Consider the following 17474-nt stretch of genomic DNA (forward strand, 5'->3'; position numbering starts at 1 on the left):
TTAGATATATGTATTTTAAAAGTAATCTTCACCAACCCTATATCCGACAGAGTGCTAATATCAAGAGTGTATAAAGAACTCAAGAAGCTAAACAGCAACAAATCAAGTAATCCAATTAAAACATGGGGTAAAAGTTAAACAGAGAATTCTCAGTATAGGAATATCAAATGGCAGAGAAACACTTAAAGAAAGGCTCAACATCCTTAGTCATCAGGGAAATACAAATTAAAAGGACCCTGAGATTTCACCTTACACCCATCAGAATGGCTAAGATCAAAAACTCAAGTGACAACACATGCTGGAGAGGATGTGGAGAAAGGGGAACCCTCTTCCACTGCTGGTGGGAATGTTAACTTCTACAACCACTTTGGAAATCAATCTGACACTTTCTCAGACAATTAGGAATAATGCTAACTCAAGATCCATCTATACCACTCCCAGGCATATATCCAAAAGATGCTCAAGTATACAACAAGGACATTTGCTCAACCATGTTCGTAGCAGCTTTATTTGTAATAGCCAGAATCTGGAAACAATCCAGATGTCCCTCAACACAGGAATGGATACAAAAATTGTGATACTTTTACACAATATAATACTACTCAGCAGTTAAAAAAAAAAAAGGAAATAATAAAATTTGCAGGCAAATTGTGGGAACTAGAAAAGATCATCCTGAGTGAGGTATCCCAGAAGCAGAAAGACACACATGGTATATACTCACTTAGAAGTGGATACTATACATATAATATGGGATAATCATACTAAAATCTGTACATCTAAAGAAACGAAGCAAGAAGGAGGACCCAGGGTAAGATGATCAATTCTCTTTCAGAAAGGCAAATGGAAGACATTGGAAGAGTGTAAAACAAGGAACAAGACAGAAGCCTACCATGGAGGGTCTCTGAAAGACTCTACCCAGCAGAGTATTAAAGCAGATGCTGAGACTCATAGTCAAACTTTGGGCAGAGTGCAGAGAATCTTATGAAAGAAGGGGAGACAGAAAGACATGGAGGGGACTGGAGCTCGACAAGGAGAGCAACAGAACCAAAAAATCTGGGCACAGGGGTTACAGGTTCTGAGACTGATACTCTGACCAAGGACCATGCATGGTGATAACCTAGAACTCCTGCACAGATGTAGCCCATGGCAACTCGGTGTCCAAGTAGGTTCCCTCGTGATGGGAATAGGAGCTGTCTCTGACATGAACTCAGTGACTGGCTCTTTGAACAGCTCCCCTTGATGGGGGGTGGGAGGAGACATCCTTACCAGGCCACAGAAGAAGACAATGTAGCCAGTCCTTATGAGACCTGATAGACTAGGGTCAGATGGAAGGGGAGGAGGACCTCCCCTATCAGTGGCCTGGGGAAGGGGCATGGGAGAAGAAGAGGGAGGGAGGGCAGGATGGGGAGGTGATGAGGGAGGGGGCTACAGCTGGGATACAAAGTGAATAAATTGTAATAAATAAAATTTTAGAAACAAAATAAAAATAAAAAAATGAGTAATGAACACACAGAAAAGAACAATCTTGCTAAGCAGACACTGAGCATAAGACAGAAAACAAATCATACATGCAAATCTACAAAATTAAAATTTTAATCAGGAATCATGTCAGAAATTAGCACAAAATGGTCAGAATATTTTCAGCACAAATACTAAAACAAAACAGTATTTCCTAAAATAAGAACTCTTGTAAACCAAAAGGTCAAAAGCTAATAACACAAATTGAAATGGGGTGGTAAAAGTATGGATTTTCATATTTTTATAGAAAAATTCATATTTTTATGAAAAATATTTTATTTTTATAGAAAAAAATGAAAGTGGCTTTATACATGTTAGACTACAAACTGATACAAACTGTTCAAAGAAAATCTGGGACATATGTGTTAAATTTTAGATGCACATATTTCTTGACTTGGCAGTTACATTTCTAGAAATTTGTTCTATCAATATGTTCATTTGTTTACACAAAGTGAAAACTGTATCTAATTCATCACATTTTACTTCAACACTTCAACCCAAATGGGAAACAACCAAAATATTTATTAGTAGGAAACTTAATAAATATATTTGTAGCTGGAAAAAATTAATTTTAAAATACAAAAAATAAATTAGGATTATTCTATTTCTTAAAAATTACAACAAACATGTACATGATATAAACATGCATTTTTTTGTAGGGACATTTGAAAGAGTGTGGTGAGGCACGGAAGGAAAGTGTTTGCATTTATTTTCCATCTTTCTGTGTCATTTAGCATCACATCCTGCAAACTGTCATGTAAAGAGCACAGTCCTTCCTTCTCAGCTGTACTTTGCTTCTTGCTGAGGATCACACATGTACTAGAACTGTTTTGGGCAAATGCTGCACTGCCAAAAAAACATCAGCTTTACTTTCTCAGCCCTTGCCTTTCTAGAGTGACCTCCAGTCTTTGGGAAATATATTTACACAGTGAGCTGGCATCTAAAGACTTTGCGGAGGAATTTACCTAAAAAAAACATAAAGCTGGACAAATTTTCAATTATGGTTTCTTCAGAGAAATGAGGTTATTCTATTAAGATGACTAACAAACTATTATATATAAAATAAATGGGTGTGTGATGATGATGATGAACATGATGATGGTGATAATGATGATCACGATTTAAAAACACACATGTAAAGCCCTAAAAAGTAGAGGCAGGCTGCAGGGCTAGGAGTAGAAGGTGGAATTCCCATCAAAGTATATTACTAAAAATGTTGAAACCTTACAGAGAAACAGAGCAAAAGAGGCAGCATATGCAATACTGTACCCTACGGGTAGAATGCAACATCCAAAATAGTCCCTGTTTTCACACTTAGTGGCCTGCTTATCGTTCAAATTACATTCTCATCTGATTGGCATATTCTTACTCTAGGCTCTAGAGGCTTGGTGTAAAAGTGGCCTAAGGTTTCTGTTTCTAGAGTTGTACTAAGTAACTTAAACCTTTAAGTGCAAAATATATGCTTTATTCAAGCATACTTCCCATGTTGCTCGACATGTCTGTATCCAGGAAGATTTTGTGACCTTTTAGACACACACTGGCTACAGAATCATCATGTAACAAGGCCTCTTAATAGTGAGTAGATGTTTCATGTTGGACCTAATGGGGGGGGGGTGAGAGTAGCCAGGCCTCTATTCGATGGCAAAGTTGGAGGACAATTGGTAATCAGGAATAAAGAGTAATCGGTAAGACTCAATTTTATCAAGTATGAAATCAGGAATGCAAGCAAATATGAAGTCTGTAACTATTCCTCAAATTATTTTTTAATTCACTGATGTTTCCTGGGTTACACAAAGCAGTGATTTATTATAGTATCTGACAAATATTAGATGTTTATATTCTAATATAAATTGAAGTTGAGATTAAAAATAATTCTATCTGTGTACTTCCTAGACCACTCAGAAGGTCTTCAGTGGGAGCCAGATTTGGGCAACACTCTGAGCCCCATGAAAGACATTTTCTATTGGAAGCGATGAACCTGCATTCTCCTGCTTGGCTCATCTGCAAGTCCAGTGAGGGTGCTGCAAACCTCAGGTTCAGAGAAAACACAGCTCTAGGCCGTTAAAGAAAGGATCTGGGTCTGAATCTGGCTTTCTTGGGTGTTTTCTGAGTCGCCTTAGGGTAAACCCTTGTATAAGACTTATATTTATGAGCAACCCAGTCTTATATTTGACATAAAGGGACTGAAATAGATTTGTAGGCTATATTTAGCTTTTACGCCATAAATAACAGGTGACTTGGGGTGGGGGATCTAGAAGATTTTTTAAGTTGATGGTGAAGAATCAGGAGATGCTGGCGGTTGCTCTTCTCATGAACATCTGTTGCATCCACAGAGAAGCTGTACCTCTCTGTGACTTCCCATAAAACACACAGGGTGCCCAACGCCCTCAGGTCTGTGTGCATACATACCCCAACCCCAGGCTGTGTACCAGACTATACACTCAGGAATGAAAGGCAAAATCTTCACCCACATGGAACATACATTGCCCTGATAACAGATGGGAGTAGAGAGCAGCGGAGCGAGGCCCAAACAAAATAAATTAGGTGGGCTATTAAACCAAACTTTAAACAATGGACTGAACAGTTTACCAAGTGTTCAAGTCTTGAAACGTTATTAAAGTCCCATTAATAGAGTATAGAAAATTCAACCTGGAACACACGAATGGCTTTTTAGAAGAGCCCTGAATGCTATTACTATTGTTTTTTTTTTTTCTTTTACAAAGGGGAACAAAGGATATAATTTTGATACTTAGAAGTCTTACTGCCAGTGGAAGTATTAAAAATATTAGTTTGGAATTGTTATAAGTACATGGTAAAGAAATTATGTGACGGTAAGTTCCTATGTTTTCAGGGAAAAACCTACAGGAGACCATTCCTTTTTTGTTTGCTCATTTGTACTTATTAAAAACACTTAGAAGCAATGCACATACAGGCTCAACTCACCACCTTAATGCTCAGATAATTTGTTAATATTGTTTCTTTGCAAATGGAACTGGAGTTCTGAGAGAAGTGGCTGATTCTAGGTCTATAACAGAGAATGGACTAAAATAAGCCTGGGAATGCTCTGAGCAGAGGGCAAGGGAGCCACAAAGACCAGGAGAGATCATTTCGGAAGACAGAACACCTAATTGCTCAATGCACCCAACACTCAAATAGGGCAATTTGAGTGTCAAGAATAATAAGCATAGGGAGATACACTCAGAAAAACATAATCTTTAAGAAGAAGAAAACTAACTTTTTCTCAGAAAATTGCTGAAGATCACAAATTTAGTGGGCACACTCAAGGCAGGACTAGAATTCACAGCAATCTAGCTGCCTCTGCCTCTTGTGGGTAGAGATTACAGACATATGGTACCATGCCTGGCTAATCTTGCCTCTCTTGTACAGACTATATTTCAGGGTAACCTCACAGGCAATGTGAGAAAGGACAACATGAAAGAATTCACCAGAGAAGTCAGTCAAAATTGAGATGGTCACTCCTTGGCAGGCTACAGACATGGCACACACATGGAGGAGTTAACGGTGGAAGTGTTTCAAAGAGGCTCAGCCAGGTTTACAGCACGTGGACCTGTTGATCAGCCCTTGAAAATAATGCCACATGTCTCAGATTATGATACACTGAGCGTGTAAGGCACCACCATTGATGCATTCTTTTACAAAAACAGGAACGGATGTTTGAGTTCTAGATCTAATTGCCATTTACAACAAACAATGGAAGTGAGAGCAGCAACTTCAACAACATCAAAATAGAGCAATAGGCCAGATGCAGAATTTTTGAAATTCTTTTACATTTAGTTTGTTATAAAGGATAAAGACGAACAGCTAGAGGGAAGAGATGTGGAGGGGAAGGCGTGCCCAGCTTCATCATCTGCCAGGCACCTCCCCAGAGGCAGCAACCAAGCTTTCTGAAGCCTATAGCTGTGTGTGTTTGTATATGTGCTGTTGCATGCTGGGGAGGCACATGTGTACATGTTGAGCTGCATGTACAGAAATCAGCCTCCGATGTGGCTCCTTACTGCAGTCTGTAATATGTTTTGAGATGAACGTTTTCACTATGCTAGAACTCACTAAGCAGGCGTGGCTGACTGGCCAGCAATCATTGGGCTCTGCCTTTCTCTGTGTCCTGAGCTCTGGGATTATAAGAGCATGTAACCATACTTATTCTGTTGTTGTTTTTCACATGTGTTCTGGGCATTTGAACTCAGGTCTTCAGGCTGGCACCACAAGTGCTTTACTGATGGAGGTATTTCTCCAGCACGGTTCAGAGACTGTTCAGGGGACCTTGGCACATGGGTGATGTCCAGTTCTTCTCAGTTTTGGGGACTTCTGCTTCCAGATCCTGTTGGTTGGGTAGGGATGGATCAGTCTCACCTAGCAGCAGATCACTAGTGTACAAGGTTTAGCAATCTACAGGACAGTTGTCTTAGTGCTTCCACCAAGTGAATAGTATGTAAAAAAAAGCTCTGTCTGGAGAGCTGCAACAGGAGAGACTGAGAAGACAAGACAATTGAACGCATTTTTTAGAACGACGTTGTAGTCCCAATTCAGACCAAGTTTTACAGAAATATCTTTGAACCAGCCTGAGTCTGTATTAGGAGGTATTAGATGGTATTTAGAAATTCCCACTAGTTGAATTAGAAGCAGAGTGAGGTTGTAATTATGCAAAGCACTGCTGACTATTTAAAAACGCATACTGAAGTGTTTGTGTCGCAGCCCCATTCCCTTTACTCCTCTCCGGAGCATGCGCGAGGCCAGATGAAGAAATGGCAGAGTGTCCAAGTGCAGGGCACGATGCGCTCGCTGTCTGTCCACCTTCTGCGGAGGTCCAGTTCCCCGGCGCCTGTTTCCCTTTCTCACCCTGTTCTCTAGGAAAGGTCTCTGTCTTGGCGAGCTTCCATTTTCTTGATTCACAAGCTTCTGTTAAGCCAATATATTTCTAATTCCATTTATCTCCGCTTATCCTCACTGGGGTCCTCAGGTTGGCTTTAATCAATAACCATTTCCCCATGATTCTTTAAAACCCTTGGAGTCTATTTTCCAAACCAGGCCTGGTTGTCCATCTTAATTTGTTCCCTTCCTGAGATGCATCTTCAAAGGGTGTTGGATTTGGGATAGACTTTCCTGATGTATAACCCCCCCCCCCGCCCCCGGGAGAGGACTTGAGTCCTCCCAAGATTCATACTGTTCCAATCTTTTCATTTATGAGCCCAAACTGACCAAAGAGAGTTAACACACATTCATTCATCACAGGAGAAGTGGGGCATGTTCTCCACATGGGAAAAGCTGCTCTGCATCTATAGGATATTTTGTCTTTTCAGCATATGTCCCTCCTAAACACCGCTGGCGAGACTGGTCACTGTTTATGTACACTCCTTCACACCACATCAGTCACACACGGTACCGTCTTCTCACGCACGCATCCTACAGAGCGGGTGAAGGAAGCTACCCCAGCGAGGGAGTGTTCATTCAGATGCGCCAAACATTTGCTTTATGCCAGGTTCTGTGCCAGGTACTTCATTCACAGTAATAAAAGTTATCATCACAAAGATAATTTATCGTGCATACGCAAGATTTTTCCCCTTGGAGAAACATTCTAAGGCTACTGAAGCCATCTTTAGATGAGCTTAAGTAGCTTAGTCAAGTTTGCTCTGTTCTTGACTCCTGAACCCTGATTTTAAGACTTCTGTTTTTCTCCAGCAGTCATTTACACATGATTTCCATTATTTCACCTACACTGTCTACCTAATGATGCTTATTTAAATACTACGCTTTAGATTTCTATTTATTTGTTTCTACATAACATGTTTTAATAGGACATGTATTTTCTTTAAATGTATTCTTCCAAGGAGGAGACAACTCCAATTCCTGTCTAAATGGGAAGCTAATATCCTTTGCCAGGAATAGAAGGAAATGTGTAAATATGAGATTGTGTGAAAATGGTCATGGCAGCCTGCGCCTGGATCCACTCTGGAAGTCCACACAGGGTCCTACCACAGTTTTCCCACCTCATCTCTGTGGAGGGTCCCGCATAAATCATCTCTGTGCTGTCAGTGGTGTGGGTTTCATACTTCAGAAAGCACTCTGTTTAATGGCATCAGGGAGGTACACACAGATTGCGCTGTGCTGCTGCTGCTGCTGCTGCTGCTGCTATGAAACAGAAGCAGGCTAAAGAGACTCTGATTTTGACAAGTACATCAATGACAGAAGGCATAAAAATTTAAAGCCAATCTTGGCTTTAATAACTAAATCAGAAAACAGACAAACAAATCAAAACTTAGCAAATAAAATGGGCTCACTATGTCTCTTGCCAATATATCTTGGGCATGTTCAGTTTTCCAGCAAGATATAATTTTTCACTTATTTATTTATTACAATTTATTCAGTTTGTATTCCATCTGTAGCCCCATCTTTCTCCCCTCCCAATCCCACCCTCCCTCATCTTCTTATATGCCCCTTCCCCAGTTCACTGATAGGGGAGGTCTTCCTCCCCTTCCACCTTACCCTAGTCTATCAGATCTCATCAGGACTGGCTGCATTGTCTTCCTCTGTAGCCTGGTAAGGCTGTCCCCCACCCCCTCAGGAGGAGGTGACCAAAGAGCCAGCCACTGAGTTCATTTCAGAGATAGCCCCTGTTCCTATTACTAGGGAACCCACTTGGACACTGAGCTGCCATAGACTACATCTGTGCAGGAGTTCTAGGTTATCTCCATGAATGAATCTTATCGAAGAAAGGGGAGATAGTAAGACCTGGAAGGGAGTGGAGCTTCACAAGGAGAGCAACAGAACCAAAAAATCTGAGCCCAGGAGTCTTTTCTGAGACTGATACTCTAACCACAGATAATTCATGGAGAGATATAATTTTATATGGTTATATAAAACTATCTAGTTTATATGTGCATGTGAGCATGGATATTTGTCTATTTATCTGCATCCATGTACATACCCATGGAAACATATTGTTCCGTTTATACTTAGAGGGCTTATGTTGTATATATGCTTCCTGAAGGTTATGGATATCTAAACAAAACAGTCTTATAAATTATGTTTGCATGAAGGTTACAGTTCTGAATTATACACATGGGATGCCAATTCATGAGCAATCATGAATGAGATGTCAATCACAGTCATTATCTGAGTAAACAATATACATTCATTAACCATCATTTTCCATAAAGAGGAATCATTCATGGTTAATGGATGTATAGTGTTTAATCAGATAATGACTATGATTGACATCTCATTTATAATAGCTCGTGAATTAGATGTGTGTGTTGTGATTAAGTATGTCAAACTCACTTAACAAGTAATTAAGAGTTTTGATTTAAGACCATGAAATTCTATAAGGTTGGGGCCCAATGTTTCTGGATATTAAAGATAGTATAACACTTTCTGTTTTATGAAAAATGTTTCCTACTTATAAGGTAATGTGATTTGGTAGAAACAACATAGTTTTGGTGTCAGAGACACCTCAATGAAAGCCCTTACTCTCTGCTTTTATCCTGACATTTGTTTCTGTGTCCACCAAGTAGGGACAGCAGCTCTTTCGTCAGAGAATTCTTAGAAATCTAGAAAAAATGTGAACTACAAAGCCTAATGATTGGTCTGCTGTCTCCTTCATTCATTTATTCATTAGCCAAACATTGCTAGGTGCCAGGACACAGCAGTAAATAAATCAGGCATGATGTTCTAGCAAATAAGCCAGATTAAGGAGATTGTATTATGGGCCATAAAAGCGACTGAGAAATAAATTGAATGAGCCAGCAGCAAGCAGCTGGTACAGCTGTTAGCAAAGGTCTCTTTGGGAAGTGACGCTGAATCTGAGACCTGACAATTGAGAGAAGGCCCTCCATAGGAAGAGCCAGGAGCTGTCTTCCTGGATGCATGAGGAAGGCTAGTATAGCTGTCCTCACCGTAACCTCTAGAGACTGCAACTGATTGGGTCAGGAAATAGCAGTGAAGATGAATTTGAATCTTATGAGATGTGTGCTATGCTCCCTCCAGAGCAAATGTCCTTGGAGAGAAGATTGTACTGTTTAACATTTCCCGCTCAGTACCAATGAAAACAAAGAAAGCAAAAGTTCACCTTAAAAATAACACAGGTTCCTAAGAGCTTGGTTCCTCTTGGCCTTCATCTGCATGCATAAGTTTTCCTTCTGACCAGGCCCTGAAATCAGATATGTCTCTGTGACAAATGGGTCTCCTTTGGATTTAATTATTGTTTTCATTTCATATCTCTTATCCAGAGTCATGGTAATATAAATTTTCGGAGATAAATTTTCAAAAAATTAAGCGTTTTGGTTTTTGTTTTGTTCTGTTTTTGTCACGGAAATTAATTGTTGTGTTGCAGTCTCTCTGCAATGGGTACAGACAATCGTTCAGTGTTTTGTAAGGACAGCCCTGAAACCTGAAGGTGAGAGAGGAAGTAATCTGCAGAGAAAATCAATTCCGCTATCACACCCTCTTTTCTCAATCCTTTCTCGTGCAGAAGAGGCACAAGCTGGCAAACCCTCCCTTTGCTTCCGAGATGACTGGGTTAAAATGTAAACAGAAAGACACAGGTCTGGGCAGCCTCCCCTGGTGGCCATGGCTTTCCTAGGCTGTTTGAATACTTTGCCCACCCCATTTGCCAGGCATGCCTCTTGCCTCGGAGGGTTGGTTCCTCACTCCCTGCTAGGCTTTTTGTCTTACACTGTTATTGAATCTGTGGAAACCGGTTACTGTGATGACAGTAGTTATGACAAAGCAAGGGTGGCTTGCTTTTAGTCCTCCTAATCATCTTACAATGGATTCAGAAACAGCAGGGATGACCTGGACAAAGACAGGTCATCCCAGCTCTTCCAATCCACTCTGAGCCTTCAGGATCTTCCTGTGGTTGTGTCTCTGAGGGCATTGCTCCCCACCTCAGTACTGCCTTAGTCTTTCCTGAGAGGGTTAGAACACCTACACAGCAGGAGGGATGGAGGGGTGAAGGCACAGCCCTAGATGAAAACACTGGGTCCCTGTAGGAGCTGATGGGGGGGTCAGTTTGTTTAAGCATCTTCCCTTTGGTGAGACTGGCATCTGCTCCACCACACTGTAATACACTCTTTAAGACACCATAAGGACAGAGAATGTAACCCAGAATTTGGACATACTTTGTGTCCTGCAGAGTGTCAGGTGCATATCTACTTGATGTGTGTTTGCTCAGTTAAAAAACATGATGAACTATCCCCTTTAAACTAAGCCTTTCTACATCTGAATAAAAAGCAACCAGAGAAACGATTGCTGTTGACAAAATACTTGGCCAATTTTCTTTCATAGCGAGACTGAAAGAGATAACAAGAGTAAGATAACAAGAGCAATAATTTTTAAATATTAAAAAAATAAACATTTAAGAAAAGCAACTAGTTAATTTACTAATAAAATGAAAGTGGAGGAATCTTACTAAGATTTTGTCCAGATGGAGTAGCACGGGCCTGCAATCCTGGCTATTTGAGAGGCTGAGGAAGACACCTTCAACGACAGCCTGGCGGCTGTAGCAAGTATAAAGCCATCCACTCAGTGAGAACATGTCTGAAAAAGTAAAAATAGGACCTTGGATGGAACTCAGTCATGGACTCTTACTGAGCATGTATGAGGTCCTCTTCAATCACTGATACACAGAATTAGATAGATTTAGCTGGAGAAATAGACATACACACAGAGAGAGACTGATTTTCACCTTGCCTTCAGCTTGAATAGCAAACTCGTCCATAGAGAAAGGCTATGTCCTCTGTCCACAGAAGCCTTTCTGGAGAATTTTAGAAAGAACTTTGAGGAAGTGCCTGGTCTCTCAGAAAAGGGGATGGAGACCAAGGCTGAGTATTCTGAAACCTGATAACTGAGAGCACATCCAAGGTCTAATCTGGGGCTCTGTGTAACTATCTGGAATCAAATGAGGGCTGAAAAAGTACGCAAACAAGTGAATGTTTCATTAACAACTGCAATCACAAGAATCCTTTCTCTTCACCCTCTTTGTAGTGTAGCTTTCTGTGCAGCAGTTACCTTTAGGTAATGCCTTGGAAAGACATCGCCCTTCTTGATCATTCTCTATGTTTATGGTTGCTTGCTTGCCTTTTACCAGTCTTGTATGGACAACTTCTACTCAACCTCAAAAACCCAGCCCAAGCGTACCATCAGCAGCAGAACCCTTCATAGCCCCCCTTTTGTTGGGAGGCAGAATGAGTCCCTCTTTGCTCCGCACTTTGAACAAATACTGTATTATAACACTTGAATCATTTCACTTCCCACTGCTAGCAGTAACCATAGCTCATTGGCCAGATAGGATTCATTTGACCGCGCATGGGTTTTACATTTTAAAATTTTCTGTTCTTTAAAAATGTTTGTGTTTCTTGTGTGTGTGTCTTAGAAGTATTTGTATTTGTTCTTATGGAGGCCAGAAGAGGGTACCCCCAGGACTCGAGTTGCAGGCAGCTCTAAGCCACTGGTGTGAATTATAGGAATTGAACTCTGCTTCTCTGCAAGAGCTACAAGTGTTTCTTAACCACTAAGCCATCTCTCCAGACTCATTTTTAAATTCTCTTGAAAACTCCAAAAGAAGAAAAATATTTAAAAACATGTTCAACTGTTATGAGGTTCAATAGCGTATCCTCTGCAGCTATCTTCATGTCGGCTACGATGGCAGTTGAGTTGTTATGAAAGAGACATTTTTTAGCTCACAAAGTGTAAGACATTTATTATGTAGCTCAGAAAATATTGCAAACATCTGCTGTGCGGTCAGGGATCATCGCACCATGGTACATGGCAGACATGTATTGTTACCATACGCTGAGTGTTATGTTAAAAAAAATTCATGTGCCATTATTATCTTATTGAATCCTCAGCAACTCTGAGCTACCTGCTAAACTGAGACACAGAGAGTTTGAGGGCTTCTAGAGTTACAGGAGTCTCGGTTTGCAGATGTGTGATTCAAATGTAGTTGCTACCTCCAGCTGATGCACCGTCGACACACAGCATGGTCGCAGCAGGCCCTGATAGCGGTGTCTGGCAATATGCAGGACATAAGTGGTCCACTTCTGCATTGGCTCCAGCTGCATTTCCCTGTCGAATCTAGCTCAATGGGAGGCCCTTGCTAGTTTCGCTGGGTCGAGTGGAGTCCATGGCTAGCAGAAGGACTACTAGCCATGCAGTGATGGTATGTGATGGATGGACTTCTACCACGAGTCAGGCTCTGAGGTAGGACTGCAACAGAGAAATGGCATAGTTCACAATCCAGAATGTTTGAATAGGAAGGGGAGGGAGGAAGAAGAAAGAGAGGGAAGGGGGAAGGGAGGGAGGGAGGGAAGGAGAGAGGGGGGAGGAGGAGAGGGAAAGGGAGAGGGAGAGAGGGAGAGAGGGAGAGAGGGAGAGAGGGAGAGAGGGAGAGAGGGAGAGAGAGAGAGGATATGCTCTCCCTGCACCTGAGGGGTCACAATCTATTTGAGCATCAGAGATGCAGATATGATGTTTTCATGTTTCAGACAATTCTCCGCTACCTTCCTGTCAAGTGTTTCTCGGTTTTCTCTTATTTATTTATTTGCTTATATCACTTAGACTTTATGTATATATTCTATTTTTATTGCTTAGCTGGGATGCTTTTTTTATATTCTGATAGCGGTGGTACCTGCATACTAAATGTCTTTAACAGAATACTAACTCTTTATCCTTGCACGGTCTTTGCAGGCTTGCCAAGTGCTATATTTTCATAAGTGATCTCATTTTCTACCTTCTTCTTAAAATTTTCTGTTTCTAAGCTTTCATGCCTATATATGCATGCTGTGCTCGTATATTCTCTGTACTTCATTTTAATTGCTTTATTGAAGTATGGTGTTCTATAAAAGTACACCTATTTAATATATAGAATTTCATAGATTTTAACATATGCTTATACCCACTGACCCGTCACCACTATCAAGACACTAAGGGTTCCTTCCCACCCCTTGAGATTTACCCTCTTAACAAAAACTCAAATGTTTTGGAAACAGGGTGGTTTTACTATGCATTCTACATGCAAGCATAAAACATGCTATTCTGCCTCAGCCTCCTGAGAGCTGGGATTGCCAGCATGTGGCATCAGATTAGCTCTTAATTGAGTCTCTGGACATTTTCAGTGTTGTTAACGCTGGACAAGCTGCTGCATGGCAGATCTCAGGAACTTAGCTGGCACCATTGGGGCTCTTGAGTAGTTTTTCAATGGGTATTGCTTGATGTGTTAGTGTTTGTCTCTGGTGGGGGAGATTTTGTGATGAGTTAGGATGGCAAGATGGCAGCTATCAAAAGAGTGCTGATTTTCCACGCAACTTTCTCTTCTTACATAAGGCTGAGGGTCACTTCCTAGTCCCCCGGCGCTCCTTGTGCATTTACTCTGACACTCAAAGTGTGACAATTTCTTGAATGGCCAAATATAGCAGAGGCTTGGGGGGCAGTGGGCAGTGAGAGCTAAAAGCAGGAGGGATAGAACACCCACTTTGTTGTGGGACTGTAAAACATGATGCTTTTATTGTTCTTACATATAGAGATCTGGCCTTGGACAGGAAGAGGCAGGATAAGGCCAGGTGCTGGATGTTGGGCGAAGTTGCCCTTGCAAGCCTTGGCATCATTAAAGATGTCTCACAGAGTTCTAGTTGCTGAAATATTTTTCCAGGTAAAACACTGCTCAGAAATAGCCTTACCTGAAACATCTCTCATCTCCAGCCTACAGAAATTTGCTTAGAAATTAATTCTTTGTTCTTGGAAGACTAGAAGCCCAAGCTGGCACATCTAATGCCTCTCTCTAGGCTCCCTTTCTGGTAACAGGTGGCAACCATCACTCACCCACTAGCTTCAACTCCATGGTGTCCTTAAAGACAACAACCTTTGCCTATGAGCTCTGCAAACTCATGCTGCTGCCGAAAGAGTGAAGCCTTGCTGTTCTAGCCTGTGGGGTCTAGAATGCACAGCACCCCCCCACCCCCCGGGAGCTTATTAGACAGTTTCACGCAGACCTACCAAACCACAATCTACACTGCATGAGGATTTCTAGGGGCATCCAGACACATTAAAAATTAAGAATGGCTGTTGCAAAGCAAAGATGTCTTAAGGCAAGGCTTATCCTCAGGGACTGTGGGATCCACGTTAGAATCAAGGCATGGGTGCAGCAGAACACAGGTAACTCTTCCTCGGAGCGCCTCTGAGAGCCCATTGTAGGTGTGCCCCAGTCTGTGTGGAGGAAACCCTGGCCAGCCTCGCTTTAACTGTGAGATATGGTGCTGCCCCTTCTAGACGCAGTCCAACATTGTCCTTCCTTTTAGAGCTCAGCAAGAGAGAGCAGCAAGTATTCAACACTGACCTTTTTCTATAGACAGATTTTTAGAGGTTGGCACTAATATACATTTTCTACTTTTGCAATAGACACATGGAAATTCACTGCTTGGATCCTACAGCATGTCAGACAGAGAGGCATAATCACAACCCCAGGTTGTGGGGTTTCTCAGCACCTTTGTTTTGAAGACAGCATTACTGACAAAACTGCCTCAGGTTCTTTGAAGCTTGCTTGGTTTGGAAAGAGCTCTGTGCAGATTTTTGGGCTCATATGCAGGGGTGACCAGGCGAAATTATTTTCACATTAGTAGAGGTGAGGATGTTAGAGAGTTAAAAGATTATTTCCTCAAGTATTTGAATGACTGAACTTGGTCTTACTAAATGGGTTCCTGGTCATCACAGGAAGCACAAAGCATACTTGCCCCAGGCCCCTGAAGCTGGACACACCTTCCTTGCCTAAATCTTCCCCCAAATCTGCAAATACAAGTCTTTGTATTTAAGCCAGTCTGTCACTTTCCGTAGACAACTGGCCAACAAGTGGCAATCAGGACCTTAGTAGGTCCAGCTAGAAGCCCAGCCTCTTTATGGTCCTGAAATTTCTACCTACTACACAATAATCAGCTAGATGAGAGGGCCCAACTTTCTCTGCCTTGGGATTATAAAAAAATTATCTAAGAAGGCAGAACACAGCATTTTCACATAAGAAAATGCCTAATCAAGAGTATAATCAGCCTATTCATGGTCTCAGCCTATTCTCACTGCTACTGATGCACTTCAACTTTCACATTTTTCTTGTCCTTTTCTTTCTTTTCTTTTTTCTTTCTTTTTTTTTTGTCTTATTTAAAGGCAGAGGGATCATCCAGAGAGAGCCAAGCATAGATGGCACCTTGGAGATTTGTCTAGGATGAAGCTAATGAGTACTGACAAAGGAACAATAAAGGATAATACTTATAAATAAGCCATTTGCAAGGCTCCTTTCCATGGGTGTTTATAAGATTCCAGACACTATGATAAACGTTGTATACACAGTAGCTTAATTAAATTCCCTATCCCCTCAGTGAACCCAGCATTAATGTCCCCATTTCAAAGTCATGAAAATGGAAGATTAGAGAGTCTAAGTCCTGCCTAAGTTATCACAAAGATACAGGGCACAAGAGAAACACCCCAGCTTTAGGTGGTAGACACCTGGAGACCTGATCTGAAGGCTGCACTGCTTGTGGCATCTTGGAGCTGTTTTAGAGCAGATAAGCAACAAGGAGCCGTGACCTGGAGGTTCTGAAGTGCTAGAGTCATTGGGATTTTCCATCCAGAATGATTCAGACCTGTGGTTCTCAGTCTCCCACATGGGCCCATGACTGTACTTCAGATGATACTTCAGATGAGTTCCTAGGCCAGGGATAACTTGCTGGCAGGGTCAAGATAAAAGTGAAACATAGGACTTCTTACTCAACAAGTAGGGGCAGGGTACCATTAGAGGAGATATTGAGAGAGGACCCTTTCTTTTTTTCATGGCTTCGCTCAAGTAGTCATGGTGCTTTAAATTTACTATTTAATGCTATTTAATGTTCTGAGTCCAAAAAAAAAAAAAAAAAAAAAAAACCCAGCAAGTCAGCAACAAGATTTTTATCATTCATCATAGATTGGGCAATGTTAACTTTAAAGGGCATTTAACATCTTTGAGGCGTGTCCTTGAAATTACACAATTTGTTTCTCATAACATATACACAGTCAGAACCACCTATGATGTGTTGGTTGGCAGTAGACTGAATATATGATGGCTGTCCCATAAAATTGTGATGAAGCTAAAAATTTTCTGTCTATGACACAGCATCATGTGACGTTCTATCATCCTGTCACGTCCTATCGTATTATCACATGCATGTGGTGATATGGTTATAAACCAGCTTTTGGTATTTCTGGTTCTACAAAAGCACAGCACACACAATTACATTCTGCACACAATACTTGATAATGCTAATAAGTGGATACATTAGTTTACCTTATTTTTCTGCATTATATTTTTATCATTATTCTAGAGTGTCTTTAGCTACGTTCATATAAAAACGAGTTCATTGTGAAATCCCACACAGTTTCATTCCAGCAGTAGGCTCCTAAGCAGCTTGAATTTAATCTGCTTCTTACTTGCATTAAGAACCAAATCTAAGGATTGACCTTTGAGAGGTTGGTTCAAAACTATGCAGTGATGTTGCATACACACAATCATCTAGCGCTATAACTCTCAGACTAACTATATCCCTTACACTGGGAAACATGATTATGCATATGTACCTCGGCTTTACCTGAGAGGCTGGGACCGATACACAAAGCAATCAGCTGTTATTTCACTTCTTGCTGTGCACACGTCCTGACACAGTCTCCACCCTCGGCTCCTTGCCGAGTTAAAAGTTCCTGAAGGGACAACAAACTTTGGCTTGCCCTATATCCCCTATCCTTTTTATTTATTTATTTATTTATTTATTTATTTATTTATTTATTTATCTATCTATTTATTTATTTATTTATTTATTTATCTATCTATCTATCTATCTATCTATTTATTTATCTATCTATTTATTCATTCATCCATTTACTTATCTATCTATCTATCTATCTATCTATCTATCTATCTATCTATCTAT

Source organism: Psammomys obesus, unplaced genomic scaffold (assembly GCF_907164565.1).
Source record: "Psammomys obesus unplaced genomic scaffold, mPsaObe1.curated_primary_1811, whole genome shotgun sequence".
Classification (NCBI taxonomy): domain Eukaryota; kingdom Metazoa; phylum Chordata; class Mammalia; order Rodentia; family Muridae; genus Psammomys; species Psammomys obesus.